General features: G+C 43.5%; 1 protein-coding gene across 8 annotated transcripts in view; it reads left to right on the top strand.

Annotated features, from left to right (window-relative positions):
- The window catches only part of Wnk (Wnk kinase), a 71,015-nt gene that overhangs the window by 21,230 nt on the left and 30,319 nt on the right, over positions 1–19,466 (top strand). Inside the window, exon 1 of one of the 8 annotated variants that reach the window (XM_022798839.2) lies at positions 18,496–19,226. The exons of the other annotated variants lie outside the window; for them this stretch is intronic. The gene's annotated coding sequence lies outside the window, so the exon portion shown is untranslated. Of the gene's footprint in view, positions 1–18,495; positions 19,227–19,466 lie in introns of those variants that run through there. 8 annotated transcript variants of the gene reach the window in all.

Raw genomic sequence — 19,466 nt, 5'->3', positions numbered from 1 at the left:
TGTTCTTCCGTTTCAAAGAAAGTAAAAAGGAGCGTGACCGCGCATAGTGTTCCCAGAACTTAGGAAAGGCGTTTCCCTCATTTAAGCAAATCGACGTCATCATCTGACTGAGCTAAATGTACGGTACGAAGAGTTAAGTGCGAATGTCAGGCTTTCGTTGATCGTAATGCAGTTTCGTGGTAAATAAAAGTAACTTTTATAATTCTGTGGGTTAATGCGCCGTCTTATACGGACACAAGTAGATTTGAATTTGGAAACGACTACAACTTTAAGAGGAAATGTTGAGGTGAAACTTCAGGCGATTGCGCATATATCGTAGTGTAGAGATTCGTTAAAATTGTTTCGACTACAGCTGAAAAAAAGACCTAAGTAATTCAACTTATAAAGAACTTGCCGATACCGTTTATGAGCGTAGAAAGCGAACTAGGTAAGGGCGCATTGCATAGAACCATAGGCTGTGGACGGGACCATGCGGTGGACTTCACATATGGTCGAAAAAAATTAGATTAATATACAATAGTTCGCCATAATACGAGTGTGTTTCGAGTGAGTGAACCTTCAGATCCACCCAGCAAGAGACAGTTACATTTAAAGTCCTTCGAACATTCTATTTCGGTGGCAAAGAGCGGGCGATAACCGACTACGGCCTCGTTATGCGTATATATTTTAATTAGCAGCTTCTGGCACGCCTGGAGTACGTCATCTCCATTTACTAGCTTTAACAAGTAATGCTTACATAAAGTCTAGAAAAATACAATTTCATTTGCATCAAAAGCATGAAATAAAATCTGTGAAATTTCTGGAAGTATTTCACTACGAAACACCGTGTGGTCTGTCGTTCGCTTACGTCGTCGTTCGTGTTCGCTATGTAGGGAGCGGGAGCAGGCTATGCGAGCGCAGAAGGCGAAGGGAGAATAAAAAAGAAGGGTTCGCCTGCTTTGGGTATACAAGCTCAATTACTAAAACGTAGATTGGCATCATTGTCCTCGTAATGGCACCGTGGGTAACATCTTTGCTTTAAGGACACGTCGAGGTTTTGTGTCGCAACCGGTAGTGAACGCATTTCGCCTCGTGGTCGAAGCCAGCCATCTAAGGCAATGCTGAACGGCACTATCAAGCGTCGAACTTAAAACATTTTTCAAGTTGGCATCTTTGTGTGTATATGCTTAATATTAAATCTGTGAAGTTGCGTTGGCGGTGAGCCCATCAGGGGCTTAGGTTTTCCTTTCGTCTTGGTGGCTCGGACAAGACGGGCGATAACAATGGCTAAGGGCATGATATTGACTGATGGAGCAGTCCAGAATTCTGGAAGAGATTTCCCTTTTTTGTTTCCCTGTTTTGTTCCCTCTTTTGCGTAATGTTTGGATTTCTAATTCTTCGAACAATGACAAGCAAGGTGGTTAGACCAGAAAGGAAGGAAACAAGCATTTCTTCTTTAAGATTTGGAGGCGATCTGATAGCGATATCTCACGCTTGACTAAAGTGATGACCGTTGCCGTTGGAACACTGCTACTGCTTCTGCCATGGTAGGTTTCGGTGGCTCCCAGCATAAATAATGCCGCACGAAAAAAAAAAATCCTTCAAACAGTTGCCTAATTAACTGCTAGTCGTCGATAACAGCCAGTCTGAGTGAACTGTGGCTGATCGTAGATATTAGGCCGATACAACTATATTGACATAGATAATTATCTTGCGCTTTTCGCAATGTTTTCCATCTTTACTAGGCTTCAAAGCATTTCGAGCTGATGACTCAACGCTTTTTGCACGAAGCACCGAATTCAATTATTTGTTTTTTTTTTTTGCTACCAGCTGGTCAGTAGAATAGGTCCCGAAAAGAGTTTCCGCGCAAAGGAAGTTGCGTATTGATTTTACGATAAGAAGGTTGCTGTTGTTAGAAAAGCACAGCCGTGTTCTACAGCTCTACAGCTCTACATACATACTTTGATAAAATCGAGACTGTTGTCATGCTTTGTGCACAGCCCTACGAAAGTTAGTCGAAAAATGGACGCAGACGTGCCTTTTATCGTATCAATATATACTCACCATCCGCAACGGTATAGCGGACGCGCGTACAATGCGCAACACACTCCGGGTCTCTGTATATAGCCGTTCGTCTCTTTGCTCGTGTATTGATACCACTAGTATAGCTCTCTAGCAGCTTTCCTTCCTAGACGATGCAGAACGTAAACAACCGACCAAAAAGGATCGGTATTGCTTGTGGCCTTTTGAACAAGAGACAGATTGGATGGTGCCATTATGCAGTACACCAGCAGCGTTTACTCGTACTTTGTTTCTTTTCCCTAATGTCGCATATATTGTGCACAACCAGTTGGTCATCTGACCATTAGAGCAAGCGCCTCTTCTGCGCTAGTAATCTATGATAGTGCGATTGCTGATGGTCAACGCGCAGAGTTCGATGTCCTTTTGAATTTGACCTGGGCTAGTCCCGTCGCCATGTTGGTGTCAGATTTGTTTACCCTCGTATATTTATATTTGCTAAAATATGGGCCCGTCTTGCTGTGCAGGCAAGACTGGGGCGGTTCTGCGACATGAGGGACCTGTAGTAATAGCGGTAACAGTTTATTGTCTGACTAAATTGCATAGCCAGACGGTGGCCAGACCAAGCTCTTTAAAGCAGGTTCTGAGTAGGTCCGTCATTCAGTTTCGGTATGTCTTTGTGTCGGTGAAAATCTCGGCTAGTGACAGCTTCAGCGGCGGCGTTTCCTATAGCGGCAATGTGTCAAAGGAAAATCACAAATAATAACAATTGTAGTCCGCTATCGATGCTGCCAGTATCAGCAAAGTTAGCGCTGGCGAGAAGTCCATGTCTTTGAAATAATGAGGAAAGCGCGAGCCAATTCGGAACCATTTAGTTTGTTTGCGATTGATGCGACGTAAAGAAGAGCAAATTCTGTTTGCGGCAAGGGGCGCTAGTGAACACACACGTAACGTAGACAGACAGCGTGAATGAGTGAAAGAGGAAGGTTTTCAACAGGATTGGATGGGTAAACCGCCTGCGAGATAGGAAAATTTCGTAGTCGGTGCTCGTCACAATCGTTTTTTTTTTCATTTCTCGTCTTGGCGTACATGTTATGGGTTAGAGGTCAATTTTAGGTGGACGTTAGGGCATGCGTATATTTAATGCAAAAAATCATCTGCGAACATTTACGGATTGGCGAAGTGCCATATATCATATGCAAGTTAGACATCGATGCAAAGTAGTCAGACCAAATGTACGCGTATCTACAACATTCAGTAGAATTTATGGCTAGACACGGATGAGAGTGTTAGATAGATCGAACAGAGGTATTGTCAGGTTAGTATAGTTTGCTTCGAGAAACAGAATGTCGATTAAGCAGGGTTAGCGGCAGAAGAAGGCCGAATGTGGATACCTAAAATAACCCCAAACAGCTAGTGCTAGATCTTTGATTCTAGCGCTTTCGATATCTTTGATTTTTGGGTCTCCTACTCGACATTGTTAGACATATAAGAGTACGCTTTCGAAAATGCGCCACACGTGTTATATTAATCTGGTTAATCAGGGAACCGACGTTCCGATATTTGCTTATTTTTGACAGATATTACCATAAAGAGATCTGTTATTGTTGAGCTGTTAATATATCGTTAAGTTGGAAACCACCAATTTGATTTAGGGAATTAGTCGCTACCGGATTTTAATGCCAATAAAAACCACATACAATGGCTTCATGACCATGTGAATTCAGTCAGCTGCGTCAGCTTCTTGAACTCGTTTTTTAGCTCTGCGCGAGCTTCGCAATAAATTTATGTCATTCACAGCCTTTAACTAAATTTCTATCTGGCTACTCGTACGGTCCTGCAAACGTTTCTCAACGAGGTTAAAATTGACGCTCCTTGTGTAGCTCTAAAAAAATGGCTGTGCATAGTCAGGAAATTAAAAGCAGACACTTCTCAGAGAGGTCGATTCGTTCAAATATTGAGAATATGACGCTGAGCCTACCTGGTCCGTATCGTATGGAGTTCATTTCATATCCGAACTAGTATATGCAAAAATCAGCCGTATCTGCTACTCCTTCTACGCGAACAGGTGTCTACTTAACTCCAATAAAGTAGTAAGGGAAAGAGCTGTTTCCTGTAAACGCGCGAAGTTGCGAGCTGGCGGGCATTTTCGTTATAGGCAAAACCTCGTTTATTCTCGGTTTTTTTGTTGCCCTTTCAAGGACTGCTTCGTACAATTTCTTTCGACAGAGCAATGGCATTGTGGCTGCTGACAAGGGTCCGTTCGGAGGTAGCATTTTCTGTTGGCGAGCTCGCTGTTACATGGATTGCCTTAAGTGATCATTGTATTATATATCTAGCTGCTGCATTGGTGGACTTACGTGCACACAGTCCGCGCTTGGTTTGCCTTCATTCTGGCCGTATCGTTCGGCACTACAGCGGCTGCCACGACGACTATAAATGGTCGTCAATTTCGACGTGCTTGATGAAGATGACAACAATATGAGACCAAGTAACCGAATTCGAGCTGGTATAGGATACGACAAATGGGCGGAGTTCTGTGTTCAGGAAAGGAAGGAAGTCCTCAGGAAGGTGGAAGACCTTGAACGGAGGTTAACAGCAATAGATACAGCATAGGTAAAGCCATTCTGGCCAGCCTCTGGTACTGTCAGAATAACGGTGCAAAGTGTTTTCAGACAGAGACTGTATATAATCAGATTATTATAGGCAGCTTTTGTTCGCTTAATGCCCCAGTTTCTGAGAGCGAGTTTCTCATTGACAGCTTCGCATAAGTCAGCCTGATCTACAACTTACCTTCAGGTGCGTCCATTGGCCAGAGACTAGACGCATAGGGCTCTCCAAGCTATGACCTCTCTTAGAATAAATAACCCCATTCGACGCTGTATAAGTGCATGTGTATGCACGTACATGTGATTAGTTCCGTTAGCAAAACGACCACTTTTCGTTGCACCAATCTGACTTCTCGTACAAGGTACTATGGCGATCGGACGTAGTGAAGAAGCTTGAAAAATTACGTGTTTTCAAAAGACGACGAGGTTTAAGGTTAAACGGTTGGAGCGGGCAATATCAGCAAGTACTGCAAGGTTTTCTTCCACCAGAGCCATAAAACAGGGCTCGACTATTCCTGCACCCTTTTTTTTTTTGTTTATATCGTGTATATGTACAGCAGCAAAACTCGTTATAATGGTGAAGCATTATAACATGTGCATTGTCAAGGTCGATACTGATGTTATGGGAGACCGAAAGGCTGTGTGACGACTAGAGACCGGCCTGGACCTAGGTAAAGCAATCGAGTTAACTATTAGAGCTTTATTACGATATGGCGTGCATCTACTAGATCTTGAGAATCAGCAGCGCGCGGGCATTGGTCGCTTCGGGACCCGATACGAGGCAGTTGTTTATGGCCGTACGTGTAGTGCTGGGATTAGTCCATATGAGACTCAGACGACGTCAAATGTAATGCAACGCAGTCTCTCCCACTTAATCATGCAGTCTGCCAATGTTGATAAATGCATGTTCGAGGACGATACTAGCACGGTACCAGGGAAAAACAGTTAATTGACACTGTCAATATATTTAATGATTAAACCAGGGATTTTTTTTGTGCCATATGTGCATTATGAATCATCAGCCATCCCGGTACCATAGCCCCTCGAGGTGGCCTGACGTCAAGTGAAATAATATTTACGACAACTACGTATCACTTAATGGCGGTTAAAGCGGGCAAGCGGGGCAAGTAAATATTAAATCAAAATTGCCGCTCTTGCTTACTATTTTTACTATTTAGAATAGTTAAAGCACTCTAACGGGCTGTAGCTCATCTGTCTATCGAATATATTTATTAGCGCCAGTAGCATCGGCCTTTTTTTTGGAGTTTTTAGTCGCTATTTAGGAGGGATGCGTCTGTAAGCATTGTGATTGCTGAAATCGGCAATCTTTTGGTACATATATTTGTACTCCTGACTGACTAGACCAGAGAAGTCGATTTTGGTGCCAATCGACAGCTCGCCAAAAGACAAGTCCAAAGGAATCCTATATCTTCCTAGCTAAAGCTACGCTTTGGAACTGAAAAATGGGAAAGAAATGATGCCAACGGTGTTTCGACACGACGCACTGCTACCACCGTCAAAGCATTATCATTACAGCCGCAAGCGCCGTCATACCCATCTCGACGTGCTTTGCCATTTAGTGGTACAATTCGCCCCTTGTTAATTAGTGTACAGCTAATTAGCGTCGTAAAAAGCATTGAACATCGCCCAAGCTGGTATAGACCGTTTAAAGTATTCGATTATGGTGGTCAACATTCGTTGCGGGAATGAACAGGTAACAGACGGTACTGGACGCCATTGGCAAGCGTTTCGAATCGTTTATGGCGGCAATCGTAAGCATTTTTCTTCAGGGGCATCAAGGCGGCATTGTGAAAGCACGTATTACTGCATTGTGAACGTTCTACGTAAATGTACGAATTGTGTGAACACGTCGCCACCTAGGGCTTACCAACAAGATAACGTTAGCTATTGTTGTTGATGATCATCCTATACAGTCAAATAATCTCTTACGAACAACAGATTCGGTACCGTTCCTGTTCGTTGCCTTCCACCCTTCAGTGTAGGGGATGCTTTCGTGTCGTCGAAGGGAGGAAATCGTACTCGACTTAGGTTTGCTATTTAAGGCCATCGAACTTCAATATTCATTAAGCATTACGTAGTCGTACATCTTCCAGTAATGTAATAATGTTTCAAACGCCATATGTGCAAAGGGAATCTAAATATTTAATAAAACATTCCCTTACTGCTACTCATAGACCCATTTTAGCAAGGATATAGTTTGGTAGACACTGCGGCGTCGAGTAACACAGATTTATATTACAAAGAGTTTTTACACTTGGCCCGATTTGTTTTCTGTCTTTAAATTCAAACTTCAAGTGCTGCCTTTATGTTACCATTAAGAACTGAGGTCATTAGCGGTGTCCACTCATAGCCGTTTTCTCTCTATCGATTCTTATCACTCGCTTTCAGTATCGCACACCATTTTACTTATTGTGCCTATAGGGTCCACGAGGTTGCTAGCCGCCAGCTGCTGCATGTGGGATCGGCCGTTCTGTTAGCGATAACCCACCACTACGATATCACCATGATAATTGTAGCATTATTGTTTTCTTTACTTGTAGCAACTGTTGTAATGATGCTAGTAGTAGTAGTGCTCAACCCTGCAATTTTATCAGCTGTGTTAGCGGAAGGCTCCGGTATGACACCTGAATAGGTCACAAGTACTATAATACTCACGGATGAAAAGTCGACTAAAGTATCAGGTCAGAGGAAGAAGATCAACTTTCTCTATTGCTGCTGCTGCTGCTACTGCCGCCGCTGCCACTGAGTTTGTCTGAAGGGGATTAGCGATCAGGAACCGTCAAGTGCTGTCTTCGCCACTTCTGCAGCCTATCCGAAGGTTTAGCGAGGCGACGGATAGGCAAATAGGCGTTTTTGCCTGTCGGTGCAACAATAAATTAGTGTGAGTAGCAGCTCATATATATATATATATATATATATATATGCGTGTGTCCGTGTAAGTCGCAACGAATACCGACTTTCTTCTACCGACAGCGTTCCCCCACGACGAGAACGACGACGACATCAACAACAGGTATAGGAACTTTTGGTCATCTAACCTGTTACCGCTACTGCTTTATAGAGTGTAACACGCGTTAACAGACGCGTGCACGCATAATAAAGAGATAATCAATAGAGTACTACTATTCAGTAAAAGATTAAACGGCGCGCACCTGCAGTATCAACGATCCATGCCGTAGGGAGCTGACAGGAATGAGTACGCTGCTAGCCGGACTATAGAAGAATATGCTAGAGGAATTGGCCTAGGCCCCTGGCAACAGTGAACTCAGGTTTCATCGTCACTGTCGATTGTTGATTGATCATTGAGTCAGTGAAAGAACAAAGGGGGAAGGGGGTAATGTAATCGCTACAACAAACAGTGCCACCACGAGCATCTGAGCAATAATCCTGGGGATCTGAGGATCCGTAGGACGAGCAGTATGAATGGTCATGTTGCTGGTTGGGGGAATCACTGAACGTCATCTCGGTGGAACGTGGCCAGCATTAATTGATTGTACGGCCGGTTATGGCTGGTATTAGCTGGCTCTGCTTGCGCCAGTCGATTCCCAGCCAGGCATGCTACGCACCGTACGTCCTATGTTCTGCTGCGTCCTATAAATTATAGTAGTTCATTTTATTTCAGTTCCTTCCGTGTTCAACAGGCTATACTTTGGCTAGTTACAGATTGCCTCATCAACAAGTAAGTGACGCGGAATAATACGACTTACAAATAACAAAGAACACTGGATAAGACGAATATAATATCTAGCACGAATGGCAGCCAATGGAAAGATGAACGCCAATAGCGGCTATTACCGAAAATTAGAGAACAGAACGTTATCGTTTTGAGATATGACGGTCAGATGGATAACATATAGATAGTGGAAGATATTACTTGTTCTTAAAAGAGAGCGGTCACGAAATAAAAACGATTTTTTCGAACAAATGAGGGCTTGTTCTGTCGTACGAAGTTTATTGCATATGCAGGTACATGCACATATGTTATACCTTGGGGATATATCCGTATATATTATTATTCATTTGCAGCTATTGTGCAAGAACAACCGTGCTAGCATATCATCGTTGTAACCCTAAGGATTACATTTTCGTATTACGTTGTAAATGTCAGGAAGTTAAGACTCGTATATCAAACTCGAAGCGTGTCGTTTCGCAATAAGGTGTATATACTACTCATAAAAACGTTTTTTTGTCTTCGTCTCTGGAACCATTTTCCTATTAAACTCAATCAGAATTTATTGTTATTGGTAATACCTAGCTAAATAAATAAAAACAAAGAGTTAATCTAGCTAAATTCAGCGCGATCTAATTATCATTAATACAACTATAGCGGTGGTTGTTCGGGTCTTTCCAGGGATATTTTATATATTAATCTAGGAGATCGTCGCTTGGATTGGTTGTCAGGCTTTACATTAAACATAAAAATGGTTTATTTTTGCTTTGTATATTTCTTTACCTTCCGAAAGACCAGAAATTATCTGTTGGTGATTCGTGTCTTTTACGATGCCGATATTTAGCTAAAACAAAAGACATCGTTTTTAATGCGTTAGTTATTTAACAGTACGGCGATTTTCAGGCATTTTTAGAGATTTCCGCTATCGTTAGTCAAGCCTAGGATAATAAAGGATGCGTTTGGTGCAATGACGAACTGCAGTTTGCGTATTTACTAGGCGAAAACAGGCTACGACAAAGTAGAAAGTTCACGCGGGGGAGGCTATATTGAAGCGACGCTAGAATTTCTTCATGTTGCTCCTTTTTTCCCAGACCTTCGCTACTTCATCCACCTACATCTCGGCGGTTAGGTGCACAATGTAAACAGCAAAGAATTTCGGTGTGACATTCCCGCGGATACCGATGCTTATTAGGGGCAGCGGCCCTTGCACACAGGAAAAGGTTCCCGGAGCCGTCAAGCAACGAACGGCCACCGTTCGCAAGAAGGCAACACGAGCTTACTATGCAATATGTACGTCTGTGGCCAACTGTTAGGGTCTCCGCCTTCGTTTCCCTCGTAACGTTGTTTGCGTTTCAGCACAAAGCAGTTACGGCAACGTCTACGCGGCGTCACTGCCGCGGCCGCCATTATCGTAATCGCGACAAGCGCCTGGCGGTATCAGGTGGACCCCTGACTTTTTCGGCTGCGCGAACAACGGAGCCCCACAGCTTCGCTTTCGCTTAACAGATTTCTTTCCTGTACGCCAGCTGACTGTTGCTAGTTTGCAGTTGTTGACTACAGTTGCTGTCTGGTCGGCTATTTACGGGACCCCCAACTATTTGAACTAGCTATCGTATTTGTCGCTATTATACTATTAAATCTACAAATGGCAACCTGCCCAATGATAAGTATGCGAAGTTGCCGCCATTTTGTCTATAAAAGTAAGAACGCATCTTATATTTTTTGGTATAGGTTTTGTACAGTACAAACGCACGTGGTGTCTCCGGTACCCGGGCTCCCGGTTCTGTCAGTGAGTGTGTGCACAGAGAATCAGTGTACTACGTGCACACGATACACCGCATTAACGTGTACCAGCCAAAACCACTCGGGAGCTTATCTCGCAGTGTTAATGCATGACGTTATCTTGATCAGTAAATGTTGATGTTAGCCGTCGAACAGCGCGAAATTGTTTCTGAGGCGCTGGTTTCATGAGAACGCGCGAATGTTGGACCTATATTTACTATTACATAGAAATTATTGCATCCCCTTATGGGGCTTGCGATGCTTTCAGGAGTAAGTAACATATGGTGGAAGGAGAAGTTTGATACACGTTAAACCCAACACGTGGTAGAAATTGAACCCAAATGCAGAATAATAACAAATGCCACTGTCGAGGCCAGGGCTACGTTTATGTTTTATTATATTAGATTATTATAACAGTTTAAATGCTATATATACTGTTACGACGAAATTGTTCTTTGATGATTTTTCTCAGATTGGTCCTTGTCGAACTCAATACGTCTGGTTTTTAAGTAATACCTTCAGTTTTAGTGTCTGCCATCCCGAGTGGCTTAGGTCTTATTGTAAGACGAAAAAATAGAAACAGAAACAAATACTGATTTTTCACCATCTCTGGAACCACATAAACTGGAAATTTTGCGATACGAGCAGCTCTAGATAACAACAAATCGATAACTTCATGATAGTGCGTAGCACATGATTAGCAAATGAACTGTTAGAGAGGGGCAACAACAGACAAGGAGCAGCAGAGTATTTTTTTACAGCTAGATATAGAACGCTCATTATTTATCTCGTCTAGTTCTCTTTTAGCTTGGACCTTGAAACTTACGAGCTGAAATTAGTGTACTAAATAAGTTTAAAATGTTGCTCCCACTCTAAGTCTCCTAGGAAGTTCGCCCTAACGTCTTTAGGGCGAACTTACTGATCCCATTTTATATCGACTGTGCGAGGAGTTTAAAAAGCATATAGATCATATCGTATGTTCTGACTCTACCATTTCGAAGGTCAACGTTCAGTTGTATTGCGGAGCTTCCGACTAACGACCTCATGGACGTGATGATAACGATAGTATATATTACCTTATATAGATGAACTGTGTCAGGTACTATGCTATGAGCTACGATATATTGTTAGTATTGCTTCGAAGCAACGCCAGTAGCAACAGTCGTAACCCAATGGCAGCAATTGACTCACTGAATTGACCTAAACGCACTGCGTTCTGGCTAGTGATTTCTTTGCCTTCTGGAACAGATATTTTGCTAACATACACTACATACGTCGTTGGTTTTGGGACGTTTGGTAATTTCATTTAGTATAAACTCTGATACTGAACATATAGCATTTCGTTGGGTCTTCATGAGATCTTGAAGCTTCTGAGCGCAATAATAGCAATTGCAATGGCCCGCCCAATAACCCTAAGCTCACCAAATTTAAACAGAACGTATTTTCGGTATGCCGACACATTCTTAAAAGAGTAACCTATATATATATATATATATATATATATATATATATATATATATATATATATATATATATATTAGGCTCCTACCAGCGAACCCAGCAGACCTTGAATTTAACTAGGAGTTACTCCAGTCTTTCAGAAGTTTGTGACTGACCGGGGGTATTCCAAGAAGAATAGGTTCAGAAGTCTCGAAAATCAATGTCTAGTGGTCACATAGTGCAGTAGAAATTTTGAAGGTATTATAAGAAAACATTAGGCAAATAAATGTTAAGCGAAGGCACAGCACGTAAATTTTTCAAGAATGAAGATTGGAGTGTCCTAAAAAGTGAAGGCCACCGAAGAGGTAGCAAGATAGCGACATTCGAAGGACAAGAGGGCATCGTCACAATCGAAAAGGCTTTTCACGGAAAGTATGCTTGTAGTCTAAGAGCTTGATTAAAACTGGCATTGTTCCGCATGTTACGGAATTACATCATTAACACTGGAAATGCAGCAGGAACTCGTTATAAAACGTGTCTCCTGCGAATCGGCTTTAAGCCACTTGGAACTGCGCATGTGCAATTTTCGAACCTTTAATTAATAGAAAGCTCGCTTCAAGCATACTGTCGCCATAGACGAGGCATGATTCAATCTTTACCTACAGCCAAAAAGGGACCAAGCGAGAAATTGGCGTCGGAATATAGAGAGGTCGAGCTCTATAGCAGTGACGAGTGATTTTTTGGTCGCACTTGGATAGACATCACGAGCTCCTGTTACTATAAGATATTCGCAGAAAATGCAAACCGCTGTTTTGAGTTCTTCAAGAAACTTATAGACCGTTGGTGCGGCAATCGAGAGCGCGCAGTCTCACCGCCATATTTCAGTTACCTTTTGGACTAAGCAAGGGACCATTTAACGTTGACTTTAACCCGCTTGTTTTGTCGATCTGAGTCCATGCTTCCTATCCTCTAGGATGGCCAGCCTGTGGGCAAGTATACCCCTAGCATACCTCTCTGTTGATTCACCTTGAGTAATCGTAAATAGAGAAATTACAGATGCGAACTTAGCTTAAGAGCTGCCTCAAAGGATCATTCTAGCCTATCTATTTCAAAGGATTCGCTGTTTGTAACGGCCATTAACGTAGTTGTTTTCTGCATCCTGCATCCCAAGCCTATTATAACACTTCGCCTTCGGCTGCAGAGAGTAGAGTAACGCAATAGAAACAGTTTTCAATAAATTCCTTCAGAAGCCTCATATTGTAAAAAAAACGCCGGTCTTTAATCGTTGTCTATCGTCTTCAGTACCGGCTGCCTATGTGCTATCAGTAAGGATATAGCTACTGCACCAGCTGTGAGTCTCTATTAACCTATAACCTTATATGTGCGGTATCGCCATTATGCGTTCCATCAGATGGCTGTCTTCTAGCACGAAACGAAGCCTGTCTATGCCCGGGTTCGAACCTAGATCAGAAGGTGTGCCTAAGATTAGCAGGCACGCACGTTACCCACCAATCTATCATGGGGACACATACCAATACGACCTTCTATTAGCTCTCAGTTATTCTAGTTGTTTGCATTCATGGATATATGTTCTCAAGGTCCGTTCGTTGTGCAATTGTAACCGATAGTTTGCATTAAGACACCAAAACTCTGGATAGTACTAGCGATAGTAGCAGCAGAATATCCCGTAGTAATCGTGTCATAGAAATATGTAGCGTATATCAGACAGAAATAGTTTGCTTCCACTGGGACTGCTGACAGAAACAGGTGCCCTTTTGTTAATCTCTGACGTGCTCCTGATGAGACTGGCCACGATCCCTTCCGCGGCTATTGTTATTTTGCGTCTATTGTTATCGTTTTTTTGTTAATAGACAAATTTTACTTTGGTGACGGAATGAGGTTCGTGCTATTGCAAGGTCGTCGCTTGACAGGGTCATATTGCTTTTCGATGACGAAAATCGTTGGCAACTGCGAAATGCTTATTCCGCTCTAAGTACTAATTTGAGTTATTGATTGGTATTACTGAAGAGCGAAGAATTAGCCATTTTGAAGCAGCAGCTGCTCCGAATAAAGGTACGGGAGATGCGAGGTAAAAGCGAACTAGAAATAGTCTAATGCGGTGAATCAGAATGCTATCTTCGCCATGGCGAGTAATTTGCAGAATCACGAATTGTTTTAATTATTCATTTAGGCGATAGTGGTCTTTATTATTCGTTACCGAATCTCATAGGGCGTTGACAATGAGAGGTATGATTTGAGAGATATGACTGCCCGCCTTCCTATCTGCCCATTTTACCGGCCTGCAGAGGCGAGGAAAGACAATTGAACATAAGTGGATAAAAAAAAAAACGGTAGATTCGAATCAGTGTAGATAACGGCGATGCAACAACTGGCGCCATCGACAACAGGACTTCGATTCTAAATGTGATCTCATCGCATTGCTTGCAGGCACAAGTTATTGAAAGGGTTGAGGTAATTTGCCCTTCACCTATGTTATTGCTCCAGGTATGATTTGATGAGGAAGGAGGAAGAACTCGCTGTTGTCACCGATACAGACAGTTTAAAACAATAGGTTTAGTGAACTGGCCGACAACAAGCTTGTTACGCTTCCCTTTCTCGCTCTTTCACCCACGAAGCGAAGCGTGTTAAGCTGCCGCAGAGGCGGCCTCAACGATAAAAAAAATGAAATGTCACAACGATAGCTTGTTAGGTAGCGGTAATGTGTGTCGCAGGCAGTAGTCAGACGACGGTCTCTATTCATAAGCTCATGTTGTTTTTACATAGTGGACTTTGCCGAGTTACTGCGTTCCATTGCATTTCGTTGCTGCATGCGCAGTGTATGACGCTTTTTGTGCGTGCTAGTTTTACCGCTTTACTTATTGTGGCTGTCCACCCTTCTTTTCTCCATCCTAACCAGTCGGCTAGGTGTGAGCAACCTAGCGCTCGCCAAGCGACCAACGTCGGGCCTGCTCTCAGGTAGTACACTAAGTAGTTATAGTTAAACGAGCCTATTGGTGTACCAGTGCACGATGTCAGTCAAGCTGTGGAATAAAGTTTCGAGCAATTGGTATGAACGGCCATCGCTTTCGCTTCGCTAGCTGGACACACGGAGAACCACCTCCTCACAAGTCGTTTAGGTTTCTCCATGATCTTTGGCACGATTGGGGCACGAACCAGTTTTCGATTGTTACTAGTGCTGTTATCAAAGTATCGTCTGCGATACCGTCGGCCTGCTAATAGGTCAGCGAGGCGCCGTCTATTTGATTGGCCTATGACTGTATTAACGATGACACACACATGTGCACAGAAGCAGCAAGCACTGTCAAGAGCTCCCCTTGGTCAAGGCCTCTTACCAACGTGCGTTGACACCGCAGTCACCCACCGACAAACATGCGCCTGTCGGATATGTGTAATGAGGCTGGTAACGAATGCACACCTTTAGTCATGGAACCACTTAAAATATCAGATCGAAAGCGTGAAATGACCATTGATATATGATTATGATGGCATTGATAAGGTTTTATGACAAACTGTTGTTTGTTAATATGATGTTGTCGCAAAACTTACAGATTACACTATGTAATTTGTGTAAATAAAGAAAACTAAACAAAAGAAACATCATTGATCTTGTTGATGCGTAACGTGTGCGTTAGAAACGTGTGTTCGAAACAAAGTAGATAGACGGGCTGCCGTACACGCTTAATTTTTTTGTGTATATTGTCCTAGGAATCCTGAATGAATCTTCAACTATTTATAATGTTTAACATATAAAATAAAAAGTTAGTAATTTTATTATTAAAATGAATGAAACTGTTGTTGCTTAAGCTCATCAAAGTATCTAATTACTCCGCTTATTCAGACTGCAATCGTGTGTGTATCTACATGTGGCCATCAGCATATACACAGTATGCTATCCTAAAATCCAATAATATATATATTGGATCTGCACATGTCGTAGAAACGCTCGTACAAATGACAAAATATATCAGGTGTTTGTTTTTTGTTTCTCATGAATATTTTTGGAGCGAGGGTGTGCAGTACTTATCAAGGGTCATAGACCATCTAGATCCAGTATAGAGAGATCTACTTTTTTCATATTTACCAATTCTCTGTGATATAAGCAGGAGCTAGCCTTCAAATGTCTTTCGAACCGTGAACAGAATTACAAATTCCAGATGGTAGACGTGACTTGTGCCGCGCATGCAGTTTTTGTTAAAGGTCATTATCGTCCCGAAAGGTAGAGCAGAGGTTTCTTCTTTGCTTTGTTTCGTTTGATTCTCGTCTTCATTGTCCGGGACCGTTCGTCACGTCTTTGCGTGTCTCATCACTCCATAGCGCCTTGATCGTCCGTGGCGATATCTTATGCCGATGACATTAGACCAAGCCTCGCATTTGCGTGAGACGATAGTGTAACGGACATACGGTTTTCGGTCTTCTGTGAAACATGGAATGGAATATAAATGAGAGGCAGAATAAAAAAAACTAGCCAGAGTAGGAAATACGTAAGTGCACAAACTTAGCCAGGCCTCTTTGCACACGTTTAGGTCGTACGGCGTCCAGAGAACAGGGCCACATACCACTGGGCGCTGGAGGGTCGATAGAGACCGCCACCCCCGTGCTAATTCCATGCCGCAGACGATTGTCATAGCAGAATAGGATCGAGACAACTACCCGATAGCGTCGGACGCTCTGAGGTAATAACTACGACTATGCTTCTGGCAGAGCTTTCATAATAAAGAAATTACAAAGTAAGGTTCTGGAGTGCCACTTCAGAGTTTGAGACATTAATTCGATGTAAAATCACTTGTGGTCAAAAACTCTCCGTAGCAACAGCGGTAGCGGTGGTCGTCGTTAGTGTACGTTTATGGCGACGAGCTCGTGTTATTCGTTGTTGTTTCACAATGTATTGACTGGATATGTGTTTGCCTTCTTTTTGTGTTGATTTCCTATACTGCCAATCATTTATCATGTGCACTGTGCAGTGTTATTTGGATGACTGATTGGATGTGTTTTGCGGTGTCGTCTGCATCTCTATGTAGCGTTGTCCGTATATATATATATGCTGTATATGAGTATCTGAATAGCGCTATCGTTGTCATTCAACCTGCGCACAATCCTCTGCGTCAATGAGTTCCTCGCTTCTTTCCGCCCGATTCGTTCACACCAGCTTATCGCGTTTTCTCTCTCCTGTTCACTTAATTCTAACAAAATAGAGCGACGACGCCAGCGGCAGAGAGACCAGCCAGTGCTCTGATGAGACACGTTCATGTATGACTTTTTTCATTATGCTCATCTGATTGTACAATAGAAAGAATATAGTTTATCGTGCGCGCTGTATTCCACACAGGTAAACAGCGAGACAGGCCGAGAAACGAACATGGGCTTGGCGAGGCCGGCTGCGTTGGTCATTTGCTGTAACCAATCAGTGTAGTTTTGGGAAACAGACGATTTGATGGAGGGAAGAGGAGATAGAAATCACTCTAGCAAGAAGGCAGGAACGCTAGCAGGGAAGTTCAAGCACTGGTACTTCTAGGTAGATAGTACGTGTACAAAGAACAGGGATGATGTCATATGTTAGGTAGCGGCATTAGTGGCCGCAATTGAACTAGTTATAATAGCGGTAGAAAGAAAACGCAGAAACTCCTCCAGCAGTGGGGCAGCTATCATCAATGCGTTGAGTCATTATTGAGCTCTAGTACTGCTGGCGTTTCTATAGCGGCGATATTGGCGTCCATTAACACGAACACGCTCATTGCCTATCAGTGGTCCTACGGCTAGGACCCTCGTAGCTTTCTGGCCAGCTGACACGGCTTCCACAAAGCCGGCCAAAGACAGCAACGATAACAGATACCGAAAAGTAAACCTAAGTTTTGATGCTGACAATATTCCCGAACAACTATACCATTGGCACACCATTGGGACTGCAGGCTGCATAGCCAGACTGAATCAAGGTTTACGTGGACGTTGACTTTTCGACTGGGATAGAAGAAGTCTAATGCTTTAGTCCTGTTTCCGATGATAGCTATTTCATGGCTAAAATACTCCGTCTAGTTACACTGGTTGTTTACGGGGGCTCACGTTGACGCTAATTAATGCCGGTTTATCGTGCTGTTGGTAGAGTTGTTGTGAGCAACATCTGTCACTTCGACTACTACTGCTAGTGCTATAGGTCAGACCGAAAAGACCTAGCAACCCTTACAAACCTGCCTAGGTTTGCTCTATGCAGCGTCTCAGTGGCGCCGAATGGTCACGAGCCGCCCCGGTACTCATACACCTGAACAAACGCCAGCAGCCATCGGCGCCATTAGACGCTTGGTAGTGGCAATACGCCACTGCATTATCTTTCCTCGCTTCCTTCGTTGCTTAAACCATCAGGCGGCGGCAGCCCCATAAGAGTGACGACTACGGTAATCTTGCCGTGTCGTCTCTTCATCCTCTACTCGACTCAATTGACGCCGGCGTCGCCATCACTGTTGCCTTCACGAGCAGCATATCTGCGCGAGCGCGAGCTTTCACGCTGACAGCCCCAACACCAGTAGAAACGGCTTTGCGCAGAGCAGGCCAACGGGCATTGGGGCTATCGATGAAATGGCATTCGACACCTCTGCTGCTGCTGCTGCTGCCGCCGCCGTCGTTGTTGCTGTTGCAGGCAAACAGGTTTCGATTGTACATATGGCCCTAAAGCGATAGTGAAACGCCGCCGCTTTTTTTTTTTATCTAAGCAGTTTGGCCTGTCTGTCACGCATAAGCTGTCTAGAAGCCTAAAATCGTTGTTAGCGTCGTTGATCGAGCAACTCAAGCGTTTTTTCCAGGCGCTGCCTATCCTCCATTACCAGCTAGCAGCCAGACTAGTGGCGCAACGTTTGTGTCAGTCGAGGACGCGAGACGCTGGACGGTCTGAGTTGTGTCGTTTTCGGAAGGGCAGTAGCGGGCAAGGGACGCTGGAAGAACGTGAGACGCGCTTGGTCGCGCGTGCAGTCGAGGAAGGGAATTGTCGACGTAATCTAAGTGGCAGTAACGACAGCAGCAGCAGCGGCGACTATGGCGCCAACAGAAGCAGCAGTCACAATAATAACAGAACAGTTTCAATAATAGTAAGAGCAACGCTTGCAAGAAGTTCAGACTATGCCGCAAACATGTCTGTCTGCTGAACTGTCTCAACGAGGCAACTGGCTGTTGACAAATCATAAACTAATAAATTGAAGCTAGCCCAGCAACTGGTTTCTGCCTGGGGAGTCTGCCGCTTATGATCCACCTTTGGCAATGTGAATGGCATGGTGTTGTCTCCAGTTCGTTTGTGCCGTTGGTCGATGTTTATCGAACTTCGTCTAGGACTGTTGTGCCACGCGCGCTATCTTAGCGCTGCTATCTGCCGTAGAGAAAGCCAAGGGCTTTATGTACCTGAGTGGGCAAATGTGTTCTTGTACTACGTTAAGCGATCGTGTATTCGCGTCGATTTGTGTGCGATGTGCTGAATTGCCATGATTCTAATTATTGCCCTTAGCACTAATTGGTCGAGCCGGCATCGACGTTTTCTAGCACTGACGCTGCCCTTGCCATTGTCGCTTCTCCAATGCGTACTCGTCGGCGTCTTGTCGCATATGTCGAACGGACTAGAGGTCTGTTTGTCGATGAGGGCTGTGGAAAGGTTCAAGAAGTCTATTTTGTACTGCAGTGTGCTTCTGACTTTTGGATATCACATTTCGGTGAATATCACCTATGGAAAATACACACAATGATAATTTTAATACTAATAATAAGGTTTAATATTACCTCGTTTACTTTTATAGTTCTTCTCAAAGCGAAAAGTAAGCTACTGGTCATTTTTTAGAAGACATTACGTTTTTTTGCACGTTTTTACACAAACAATGCTAAAACGGGTGAGGTGCGTCTAGCGTCACCTCGTTTCGTATTTCCAAGTCTATCTAGCAGTTGAATTGGTATAT

Source organism: Varroa destructor, unplaced genomic scaffold, assembly GCF_002443255.2.
Source record: "Varroa destructor unplaced genomic scaffold, Vdes_3.0 BEIS01000003.1, whole genome shotgun sequence".
NCBI classification, from domain to species: domain Eukaryota; kingdom Metazoa; phylum Arthropoda; class Arachnida; order Mesostigmata; family Varroidae; genus Varroa; species Varroa destructor.
Note: the sequence above shows the minus strand (reverse complement) of the source record. Positions and strands in the feature narration are given on the sequence as shown.